The sequence below is a fragment of the Gavialis gangeticus genome, unplaced genomic scaffold, assembly GCF_001723915.1.
Source record: "Gavialis gangeticus isolate Ggan-Ray unplaced genomic scaffold, GavGan_comp1, whole genome shotgun sequence".
NCBI classification, from domain to species: domain Eukaryota; kingdom Metazoa; phylum Chordata; order Crocodylia; family Gavialidae; genus Gavialis; species Gavialis gangeticus.
The window spans coordinates 85,682-97,483 of NW_017729008.1; the positions used below are offsets into that span (position 1 = coordinate 85,682).

The 11,802-nt window shown below is 43.5% G+C and overlaps 1 long non-coding RNA gene across 1 annotated transcript in view; it reads left to right on the forward strand.

Annotated features, from left to right (window-relative positions):
- The first annotated feature begins 10,090 nt into the window (after window positions 1-10,090).
- Window positions 10,091-11,802, forward strand: part of LOC109292093 — a 934,440-nt gene continuing 932,728 nt past the window's right edge. The window contains exon 1 of the long non-coding RNA XR_002096036.1: window positions 10,091-10,127. This is a non-coding gene — a long non-coding RNA (uncharacterized LOC109292093). The remainder of the gene's footprint in view (window positions 10,128-11,802) is intronic.

The following is an 11,802-nucleotide window of genomic DNA, read 5'->3' on the forward strand; positions in this document are numbered from 1 at the left end:
TGAAGCATAAGCAGGGAAATAGTTTAAAAACAAACAACACAGAAGTGATATGCATTATACTCCCACGTTAATAGGTAACATTCCAGTCCATTAACATATTTATCTCTTATGCATATTCAAATGACTTAATGGTAATAATAGCAGAAACACTAACTGGACAGATTTTAAAAAATGACAAAAAAATTGGCATAGCTACATATCAGAATTCAAATAAAAGCATGCAATGCAATTATGTTCTTTGCTTTTATAGCCTGATCAGGGCCAGTCTAAAGACAAGTAATATAAAGGTAATTTATATAAAGGAGAGACGCCAAACAAATAATTTCTTTTTCTACCTGGTTTAAAGCACACTTGTTTGTAGTATCACAAAATGAAGTAATATTACAATAAATGGCTGATTTGTGGAGAAATTGTTGCGTTGTTGGGATTTTGTGCATTGCCAATAATGTATGTTTCTGACTGTATGTCTGTTCATTTAATTGTCAGGAACTAAAACGAGGTGGGCCAACATGTCCTTAGATGCATTCAGCAATAGTATACAAGGAGAAACCCGCCCCTAAAAATAATGTGTCTATTTCTCACATCTGACTTTTTTTTGTCTAAAAGTCAACAGAGATGTATGGGTGTAAAGCCATTGAGGAAATATTATGAGAACATCAGTAGATTTCAGTTACTGTACAATAAAACCTGTATATCCATTACTCTTTTCAGCATCCTTTTGTTAGAAAGTCCAAACTGAAAATATCACTAGCACAATTGATAAATTTCTGTTTTTTAAAGACATTATAGGTTACTCTTTTTAGAATTTCATACATATAAAATTTCTTATGATTCTTTTGTGAGAAGGAACTGAAGAATGCATTAGATCTCTCCATATTTACATTTAGTAGATAAATAATAATCTTGATACTAGAAGAATATATGATACTTAAATAATATAGCTCTTGTATTTCAAGGTCACAATTATCAATAATAACTAATGCATGTAAACAAAATTATTTCTATAAATAATCACATTACTGCTAATTTCCCATTAACACCAGTGAAATGGTCAGGTATGAGAATCTATCATGTAAAACAACTTAGTGAATTAAAAAAAATAGATCTTCTCTTTGCTAAATGGGTGTTTGTAGTGAGATCAATTAAAAATCTTACCATGAAACAAAAGAAAGGAACAAACTCACTTATAAAACTAATTAAATGTAGAAAATAGCAAGTAGAACATTAGTTATTTTCTACCATGCTAAAGATTCTACTATGCAGGGTGCCATTAATGAAGGATGCTGACACTAAATTAGAATAGAGAATTAGAAAAATGACATCAAGGGGTTGTGGAGGTTGGGAGTGGGAAGGATCATAGAGTTAGAACAAAATAATAAGCAGGCAAAACAGATGACAGGGAAAAAGGCAATACAGTGACAATTTAAAGGGACAAGTAGATTCAAAGTATATCAAGAAATGCATTAATGAGAAAACCATATTTGCATGGATTTTATATTCAAAATGTCACTAATATACACTATAACTATATAATAATTATATTAATATAAATTAGTATATATGAGGATTTTTTATTATATACACATGCCTTCTAGTGTTAAGGTTTTTTTCTTAACCTTCAGATTTTGTTGATAGTATTACTGTATTTGGCATAGAATAATTTTTTTTATTATATTAAAGTGCCATAGTCATGTAAATGTATTTAGCTCTTTAGACAAATAGCTCTTTACACAATAAAAATAAAAGATTTTGCCATTCTGTGTCCTGCTTCATTAAAGAATACAAGTACCTTTTTAATTTTAAATATGAGAATATTAATAGGATTATAGGTCATTACATGTTCAAGTTCTTTTTCTGGCTTTGGCCATGTAACAAGGAGCTTGGGGTTCCTGCTACTTTAAGGGAAGACAGGCTGGAGGAGAAGCAGGCTACAGGTGAGGCAAAAGGTAATCAAGGGTATCACATGACCTAAAAGGGACTTGTTCAGCAACAAGAGGAGGATGGGGGAAGGTCATAGAGCCTAAATAGACCCAACTAGTGACAGAGGATGCAGAAAAGACTGAAGCACTCAACACCTTTTTCACCTCGGTCTTCCCAAGCAAGGTCACTTCCTGGACTAGTGCACCTGGCACCACAGTTTGGAGAGAAGATGAGCAGCCAACAATGGCAAAAGAACAGGTTAGTGAGTATTTAGAAATGTACAAGTTCATGGAACCATGTGGGATGCACGCAAGGGAGCTGAGGGAGTTGGCTGATGTGATTACAGAGCCACTGGCCATCATTCCCCACCACCGGGATCCCCAGCAGACCCAGGGGAGGCGCTGGCAGGCCCAGGGTCAGTGAGGACCTAGTCAGGAAACTTCTGGTGGGACTAGACGTGTTCAAATCAGCAGGTCCTGACGATCTCCACCCCAGAGTGCTGAGGGAACTAGCAGAGGTCATTGTAGGACCCCAGGCACAGTTTTACGAGCACTCATGGTGCTCTGGCGAGGTGCTGGAGGACTGGAAAAGGGCCAGTGTGGTCCCCATTTTCAAAAAAGGGAGGAAGGAGGTCCCAGGAAACTACAGGCCCATTAGTCTTACCTCGGTCCTGGGGAAGCTCTTTGAGAAAATTATCCAGGAGCACATCTGCGAGGGACCAGTAGGGGAGATCATGCTTAGGGGCAACAAACATGCGTTCATTCGAGGCAGGTCCTGTCAGACAAACTTGGTGGCCTTCTACTACCAGGTTACAAAATCCTTGGATGCAGGTGTCATAGTGGATGTAGTCCTTCTGGACTTTAGGAAGGCCTTCGACATAGTCACTCACCTCATTCTCATTAAGAAATTAGATGACTATGGCGTCAAAGGCTACACAGTCAGATGGGTCGCAAATTGGCTGGAGGGCCACACCCAGGGAGTGGTGGTGGATGGGTCATCTTCAACCCAGAGGGATGTGGGCATTGGGGTCCCCCAAGGCTTGGTCCTCATGCCCACACTGTTCAACATCTTTATCAGTGACTTGGATGAGGGGGTGAAAAGTACCTTGTTCAAATTTGCAGATGACACTAAGATGTGGGGACAAGTGGGCATGCTGGAAGAAAGGGACAGGCTGCAACTAGATCTGGACAAGTTACAGGGGTGGACGGATAAGAACAGGATGGGTTTCAATACTAACAAGTGCAAGGTATTGCACTTAGGGAGGAAGAAGCAGCAGCATACCTACAGGCTGGGGAACTCCCTTCTCATCAGTACAGAGGCAGAAAAGGATCTTGGAGTCATCATTGATGCCAAGATGAACATGGGCCGCCAGTGTGGTGATGCAGTCAGGAAGGCCAAGCGCACCTTGTCATGCATCCACAGATGCATCTCAGGCAGGTCCAAGGAGGTGATACTCCCCTTCTATGTGGCACTGGTCAGGCCGCAGCTGGAGTACTGCGTCCAGTTCTGGGCACTGCCCTTCAGGAGGGATGTGGCCAGCATCGAGAGGGGCCAGAGGAGGGCCACTTGCATGATCAGGGGGAAGCAAGGCAGGCCCTATAAGTGGAGGCTATGGGCCTGAACCTGTTCAGTCTCCAGAAGAGAAGGCTGAGAGGGGATCTGGTGGCCATCTACAAACTGGTCAAGGGGGACCAGCAGGCTATGGGAGAGTCCCTGTTCCCCTGAGCACTACCGGGAGTAGCAAGGAGTAATGACCATAAGTTGACTGAGAGTAGATTCAGGCTAGATATCAGGAGGCACTACTTCACAGTCAGGGTGGTTATGATGTGGAACCAACTTCCAAGGGAAGTGGTGCTTGTTCCTACCCTGGGGGTCTTCAAAAGTAGGCTAGATAATCACCTAGCCAGGGTCGTTTGACCCAAGAATTTTTTCCTGCCCATGGCAGAGGGTCAGACTTGATGATCTACTTAGGTCCCTTTCAACCCTACCAACTATGAAACTATGAAACTATCCTTGAAAATACGTGGTGATCAGGAGAGGTCCAAGACAATTGGAAAAGTGCAAATATAGTGCCCATCTTTAAGAAGGGAAGAAGGAGGATCCAGGGAACTACAGAACAGTCAGCCTTACCTCAGTTCCTGGAAAAATCATAGAGCAGGTCCTCAAGGAATGCAGGAATCCATTTCTAAGCACTTGGATGAAGAGGTGATTAGGATAAGTCATCATGGATTCAACAAGGGCAAGTCATGCTACACCAAGCTTATTGCCTTCTGTGATCAAATGGCTGGCTCAGTGGATGTGGGAAGGTCAGTGGATGTTATATACCTTGACTTCAGTGGGACTTTTGATAAAGTCTCCCACAGTATTCTTGCAAACAAGCTAAGGAAGTACAGGTTGGATGAATAGACTGTAAGGTAGATAGAAAAATGGCTGGATCATGGGGCTTAGAGAGTAGTTATCAATGACTCAATGTCTAGTTGGTAGCTGGCATCAAGTGGCGTACCCCGGTGTCTATCCTGGGGCCAGTTTTGTTCATATTTTCTGTTAGACCCTGACGACTAGGGAGATGACAGTCCGATTGCCCATGGATTCTGTTACTCATTAGCCAGAACAAGCAGGGAGCAAACACCAGCACACATTGCTCACAGCAGCTTTATTCAGAATGGAGACAGCTTCAGACTAGCTCCCAAAAAAACAACAAACTGGGGAGCCACAGTGAGCAATAGTTTTTTCCCACATTTATGCACTTTGGTTTATACACATTAACATTTATTCCACCTCCGTCCCTCCTTTTGTTCCACCCATTTCTCCTCCCAGCTCAAGCTTCACCTCTCTTTACTGTTTGCTTCATTAGCATGGGATTGCCTATGCATTTCATTCATTTACATGTCTTTTTGCCATAAGTGCATGTCTAAGACCTTGACTCCTGCTCTTTGGTCAATGGGCGGACTTTGACCAAAAGCTGGAAGCTTGTGGAGACTTCTTTACCAATCACCATTCACCTTTTCGCATATGTTCATCTCAGATTCTGTTACCAATTACATGTTGTTTTTCACATTCCAGTCTGTTTTTCTGTCCCAAGTTGTACCATCTTCCACATTCCTAAAACGTCACCTCATTCACAGCACACAGACTTACACAGATTCACTTGCTGCTTTTTCCTCAGAAACTGGTTAACACAGTTAAGATGTTTACTTAGCATAAGCAAATGGCTGGCTTAGCTATCATTCTGCCTTGTGTTCTGCTATTCTGTATTCAGCTGCAGATTCAATGCTCCCCAAAAATCCACATAGTGTTACCCTAACATTTTCATCAATGATCTGGAAGATGGGATAGAGTGCATAGACAACACGTTTGCAGATTACACTAGGCTGTGAGGAGTAGTAGATACACTGGAGGGTAGGGCTAGGACTCAGAGAGACCCAGACAAATTAGAGGATTGGACCAAAAGAAATCTCATGAGGTTCAATAAGGACAAGTGCAGAGTCTTGCACTTAGGACAGAACAATCCTATGCACCAGTACAGGCTGGGTATAGACTGGCTGGGCAGCAGTTCTGCAGAAAAGGACCTGGGGGTTACAATGGACAGTAAGTTGAATATGAACCAACAGTTTACCCTTGGTGCAAAGAAGGCTAACAGTCTGGCTGCATTAGTAGGAGCATTGCCAGCAGATTAACGGAAGTGATTCTTGCCCTCTATTTGGCACTGGTGAGGGCACATCTGGAGTATTGTATCTAGTTTGATACCCCTGACTACGAATGGATGTGGACACATAGGAGATAGTCCAGTGGAGGGCAACTAAAATTGTTAGGGGGCTGGGGCATCTGACTTCTGAGGAGAGGCTGAGGGAACTTGGCTTGTTTAGTCTGAAGAAGAGAAGACTGAGAGAGGATTGAATAGCAGGCTTCAGCTACATGAAGGGTGGTTAGAAAGAGGATGGAGCTAGACTGTTCTCAGTGGTGGCACAAAATAGAACAACTATCAATGTTCCAAAATTGCAGCACGGGAAGTTTAGGTTAGATATAAGGAGGGTAGCAAAACATTATAACAGGTTACCCAGAGACGCTGTGGACTCTGCATCCTTGGAGGTTTTTAAGACCCACCTAGACAAAACCTTGTCTGGGATGATCTAGTTCTGCTTTGAACAGAGGGTTGGACTAGATAAGTTCCTGAGGTCCCTTCCAACCCTAATTTTTTATGATTCTGTGATATAATCTCAGGGCCTGAGCTGGGGAGGAAGTTTGACCTGGAAACCATGGAGAGAAGAGCTCTGGAGTAGAAGGGCTGCAGCAAGGCTCCTGACTAACACCTCATCTGGGGTACGCAAGACTGGTGTTCTATGGATTGAGATTGTAGGGGTGGTAGGATCTCAGTTGACCCAGGAATGGGGCAAGAGCCCAAGTGATAGGGGCCAAAGACAAGGAATAGGGCCATAGTTGCAGAATGAGGAGAGCAGGCAGGGTCAGGGACCCATAGCCCATGGGGGCAAGAAACAGGGTCAGGGACCTGTAGCTCATGGGGGTGAGAATCAACATCAGGGACCTGTAGCATGTGAGTGGCAAGAACCAGGGTCAGGGGACCTCATAGCCAATGGGGGGTGAGAACAAGAAGGACCAGGAGACCAGTAGCCCAGGAGGGGCAAAGGACAGAGGCTGGGAACATGTTGGAAGTACTGTTAAAGAGACAGAGGCCTGAGCCCAGGATGGGCAGAGAATGCCAGCTAAAGCCCAGGAGGAGTTGAGATTGTTTGAGGGATGGAGGCCTGAGCCCACAAGGGGCCAGGACAGTTAAAGGCACTGGGGCCAGTGGCCCCAACAGTGGTGAAGACTGCTCCAAGCTTAGAGGCCCAAATTCACTGGAGTTGACACTGGGGAAAGGTCCATGGATAAAAGACTGACTGGATTGGACAATGGGGCTCAATTGATGGCATCTACATGTCTCGGGCATGGCTAAAAGGGGAGATGAGGAGGGTACATAATTAGCCCTTAAGGTGATGAGCAGTGACACCTGCATTCAAGAATATTAGATCTCACTTGGGGAGCCCTGGGGCAGCCTTCCTTTTTCTAAAAGCACACCAAGCGGTGCCAGATGAGCAGAAGGGGAAGCAGAGATGATAAGGGCTGAGCAGAGGCTCCAGGGATGTCACAGCCACCCCTATGGAGGGACCCTGTTACAGGCCATAATCTCTGTTGGTAGTACCTTAACCCAGCCAGAAGATTTTGTTCAGGTTCCCTCATGTGCATTGGCTAAAATCTAAAAACAAATCTAAAAGCTAATATTGGAGGAATGCTGCTGTAATAGAGGTATTATCCTTCACACAAAATTATAAACCTAAGTTTCTTCTGTCTCTACATATGGGTTTTTTTTCCCCATAAATGGAAGCTTAAATCTTACAGTAGTTTTCAAAAGTAACACAGGAAATATCCTGGCCAAGACTTCAGTACAGTCTATTGTTGTTTTCAACAACACTTGGTAAGTGTCATCAATATTTTCCCTGGGAACATTTCTCATGCTATATATGCAGATGACACTTTCAATAACAGCAAGAGCCACTAAGGAGCAACAGGCACTAGAACATGCATGCATCACTGCTAAAATGCAATGCATGAAATGAAATAGTTTCTTTGTGATACCTAGTATAATGCGAGGTGCAAAAGAGGAACAAATTATATTCTATTTCACTAGTTTAGTCCTAGTAAGGTCTCCCAGGATTCATCATTTGGGCAATGATGGCAGTTATACTACATCATAAAGGCAACTGGATGAGGTCTCCAAAGACTTGCATTGACATTTTTCCACCATCATTTTGCATCCTAATAGCATCATAACAATGATGCTAAGGCAGCTACTCCCTTCTTGATGTGTATTTGTAAGTTGCATTAATGTCAATGAGAGACATGCACATAAAAGGAAGGGGGAATATGCCTTTTGCTTCATATACTGTTAAAAAAAACCTTATAAAGAGTAGCTGATAAGCATAATATTGGCATCTAGTTAGCTTACAGGCTTCTGGGGTCTGATTGTTTCCTTCTAAAAATACATAGGAGAGAGCTTAGGGGTTTTGTGAAATTTCCCCTGCATTGTTCTACTGCTACTGTGAAGAAAGTTTTCCCCTCTCCGTGGAACAGGCCACACATCTAGCTCATAGATACCACCAATCCTTGGGAATTGAGTAGACCTGTATTCCCTTTTGCTTATCTCCAGCATCCCCACAGTCCCTGCTTTGCAATCATGTTTTGAGGACTTTCATGTGTTGTAATTTCCCCAAAGAAATTACAACATGGAAGCGAGGTGGCCATTCCTCAACCATTTTTGTGATTTTCCTATGATGCTGAAGGGGTATTAGCCTGACATAGCTCTACACTTAGGAGGAACTTTCTGATTATGACGGTGGTCAGACGTTGGAATAGGATACCTGGAAATTTTCAAGAGAAGGTTGGACAGATACTTAGCTGGGATGGTTTAGTCAGGGAGGATCCTGCCTTGAGCAGGGGGCTGAACTTGAATACCTTGTGAGATCCTTCCAGCCTTATTTTCCTAGGATCTTGTCCTGCCTTTCTTATCCTTCACTCCACACTGTCATTGGCTGTATGAAGAACACTGGGGGGGGGGAGGTTAAGAAAATGGCAATACCAATGCACTGAAGATATTATTCTTTTCTCATGGTTCAGGAAATACCCAAGTGCAGAAGCCCTCCACAGAGGGTGAATCTGAGTGTCACAAGTGTCACCTAGTCTGTAGGTGTCCAGATCATTATTTTCTCATGTTGGTAACTCTATTGAAACTCCCACTGATATGCGTAGGAGCTTTTTCTTTTACTGTTTCACCATTCACTCATGAAGCAGCAAGAAATCCTGCTGTAATGAAGTGCCCTCCCACGCATACTAGCAGCCTCCCACTCATCTCAGATATGTAACAGAGGAGAGGAAGGGAGCAGGCATGAGACAAAATAGCAGGTAGTCAAGAAATCCCAAGCTTTTTACCAGCAAACTTCCCCCCAAATTATACCTAGTACAGTTATGAGAAGAAAGGGACTAAAGTATCATCTTACATTCAATCCACTCTGCTCCTTCTCCCCTAGCCAGGGTTGTCTGGCTTCTCTTAAGTATACCAAGACAGCCCTTTGAAGTACAGTGAGCAAGGACTAGGCCAACAGAGTGTAGGTGGCCATCCCCACATCTAGTTGTGGTTCCTCAGTGCTGGAAACAAATTGCCTTGGCTTTTGAGGCTAGTGAGAATAAGGGGAAAATGTGGGAAAGGCATTCTTATGACTGGTAGAGGCTCAGGGTAGAAACAAATATTTTACCTTACCATAGAGAGATAACAAGTTAAATGAACTTCACTTATAAAGAGAAGTAAAGAAAAATACAAACAAGTTTATTTTCCAGGATGAAGTGATTGTTTTGCAATCATGTTCAGCAGATCATGTGGTATAGCTATAAATATTTTCTTTCTTTATGACCCAAGATTATTTTTATACAGTATGCAAATGTGCATGTGCTTTACAAATTAGAGCTGGCATCTCATAATCATTAAGTGCTATAAAAGATAAGCGAGGATTAATATTTATAGAGAGCAGTTGTGACCGGGAGAGATGAAAGGCCCAAGTATTTAGCATTCTGAAACAAATACAGACCAGTCAGTGAACAACGTGTATTCAGGTGTCTCGTGCACAAGGTTTCATCAGTTTGAAAGGTTTTCTCCCTGGAGGTTATCACAGAATCATAGAGAAGTAGGGCTGGAAGGAACCTTCAGAGGTCATCTAGTCCAATACCATGCCTGAGGCAGGATCATCCCTATCCAAACTATCCTATATAATCCATAATCTAAACTCTACATAGTTTAAATTACATAGAATCACAGACTCATAGAAAATCAGGAGATCATCTACTCCAACCCCCTAATCAAAGCAGGACCATCCCTAAATAAGACTTTCAGCCTTGACATAATGCAGACATAACACCCTAACCTGCCAGAGGTAAAGCAGGTGAACCAGGGAAGCTAATGCTTCTATGAAATGTATTCAGGATATACACAAGAGATCATGGATAGAGAGTCATGACCCCTACTACTGAGGAAGGCAAAACCCTCCACAGTCCATACCAATCTGTGTATGGGGTAAAATACTTTCCTGACCCGAGATACAGAGATCAGACTGATTCTGAGCAGAGGGGCAAGACCCTGCAGACAGGAACCTCTGGTTTTGGTCTCATCAGGAACATTAGCACACCCAACTCAAAGTTCCCAACCTTGGCTGTAGCCAATACCCAGTGCCTCTGAAGGAGGCTTATATGATCAGAAGGGACTTTACCTCTATGTCTATCACTAGCCTATATATCTGCGTGCAGAAAAAGACAGGATAGTGAACAGTGGTCACTGACAGCCTAGGTGCTACCTGAGCACAAGGCCCCTGGTCAAGGAAGATGTGGTTTTAAGGAGGACAGCTGCCTTCTCCCATACAGAAGCATACTGTTTGATAGATCTCCCAACTGATATTCTTTATCAAAATATTGACCTTGTTTTTTGTCAGTCATTAATGACTCACACTTAGAGATGATGGGCCAAACAATAAAGCTTGTATTTGAACCTAAATTTCTCCAGAATTTAAAGCACCCAGAAAACTCTGTTTACTCAAATATCCTGTTTTAGGCTCAAAGATTTTAGTTAGACTAAGACCACGTACAGGCATCATATTTTCATAGACTTCATAGATTTCATAGACATTAGGGCTGGAAGGTGTCCGGACCAAATTTTAAGTGTATGCTGGCAACACAAGAGTTAAGTTTGATCATGCACCGACAAGCAGACAAGGCCTATGGAAAATTCCACAGCATGCTCAGCATGTGCCCCCTGTGCGACCCTAGGGCTTGTCAATCAAAGCTGATCTAGTTTTGTAACAAGGCGCATGCTCAGTTTCACACAGAACATGAGGTAATCTGATCAGACGCATGCTCAGTCTCACACACAGAATGACGTAATTGGACTAGAAATTTCTCTTGGAAAAGCAACCTTATTGGCTACCTGGTTGCCTTAAAAGACTTGTGAGCCCCTCACCCAAGGGGAGACTGGGGAGACTGGAGAGACAGGGGGAGAGAGACCTGCTCAACTGGCAAACAGAGGCTGCCTTGGAAGGGACTGTCTCACTGGGAGAGATCCAAGCTGAGAGCAGAGGCTGTTCCCACAGGGACTGCTCCTCAGCAGGGCTTCCTGGCCCAATGATCTCCTCGCTGCGGTTTTGCGGATCAATCCGATTCGTTTTCGTATTGATTCCTTTGGCTACCGACTGATTTTTGGCATCAACCCTGACTGCAATTTTGTTCAACCCCGCCTACCTCTGCTTCGACATCGCTTACAATCGACCTCGGCACCATCTTCAACCATCTGTTCATCCAAGTTGGATTGGCATCACGTCATTTACATTGTTCACCGTGTTACAGTTCTGTTGTTTGTCATCCCAATCAATAAGCTGTTAACCAGTCCTGGGACTATCGAGTGGGTAGCCTCACCTATCCTTCAGGGTAGAAAGCAACGGCTCACTCAGGAACCCCGTGGACCAACAGACCCCTTCGTTGTTCGTATACTGTAACTGAAGCAAGCTTCCCCAGTAGTGTAAGTCAAAAATAAATCAACTTTATTTGAAACCGCACGAGTCCTGTACTGCTCAGACTCCTCGCTGCTAATCCCGCCTGTTCGATCCGATCCAAACCCTTGGCCCACCGTGACCTTAGGGCGCGATTCCCTGACAGAAGGGACCTCGGAAGACCATCAAATCCAGCCCTCCACCCAAAGGGCAGGAAGTCAGCTGGGGTCATAGGATCCCAGCAAGATAAGCATCCAAATTGCTGTTGAAGGTGTTCAGTGTAGGTGCTTGAACCACCTCC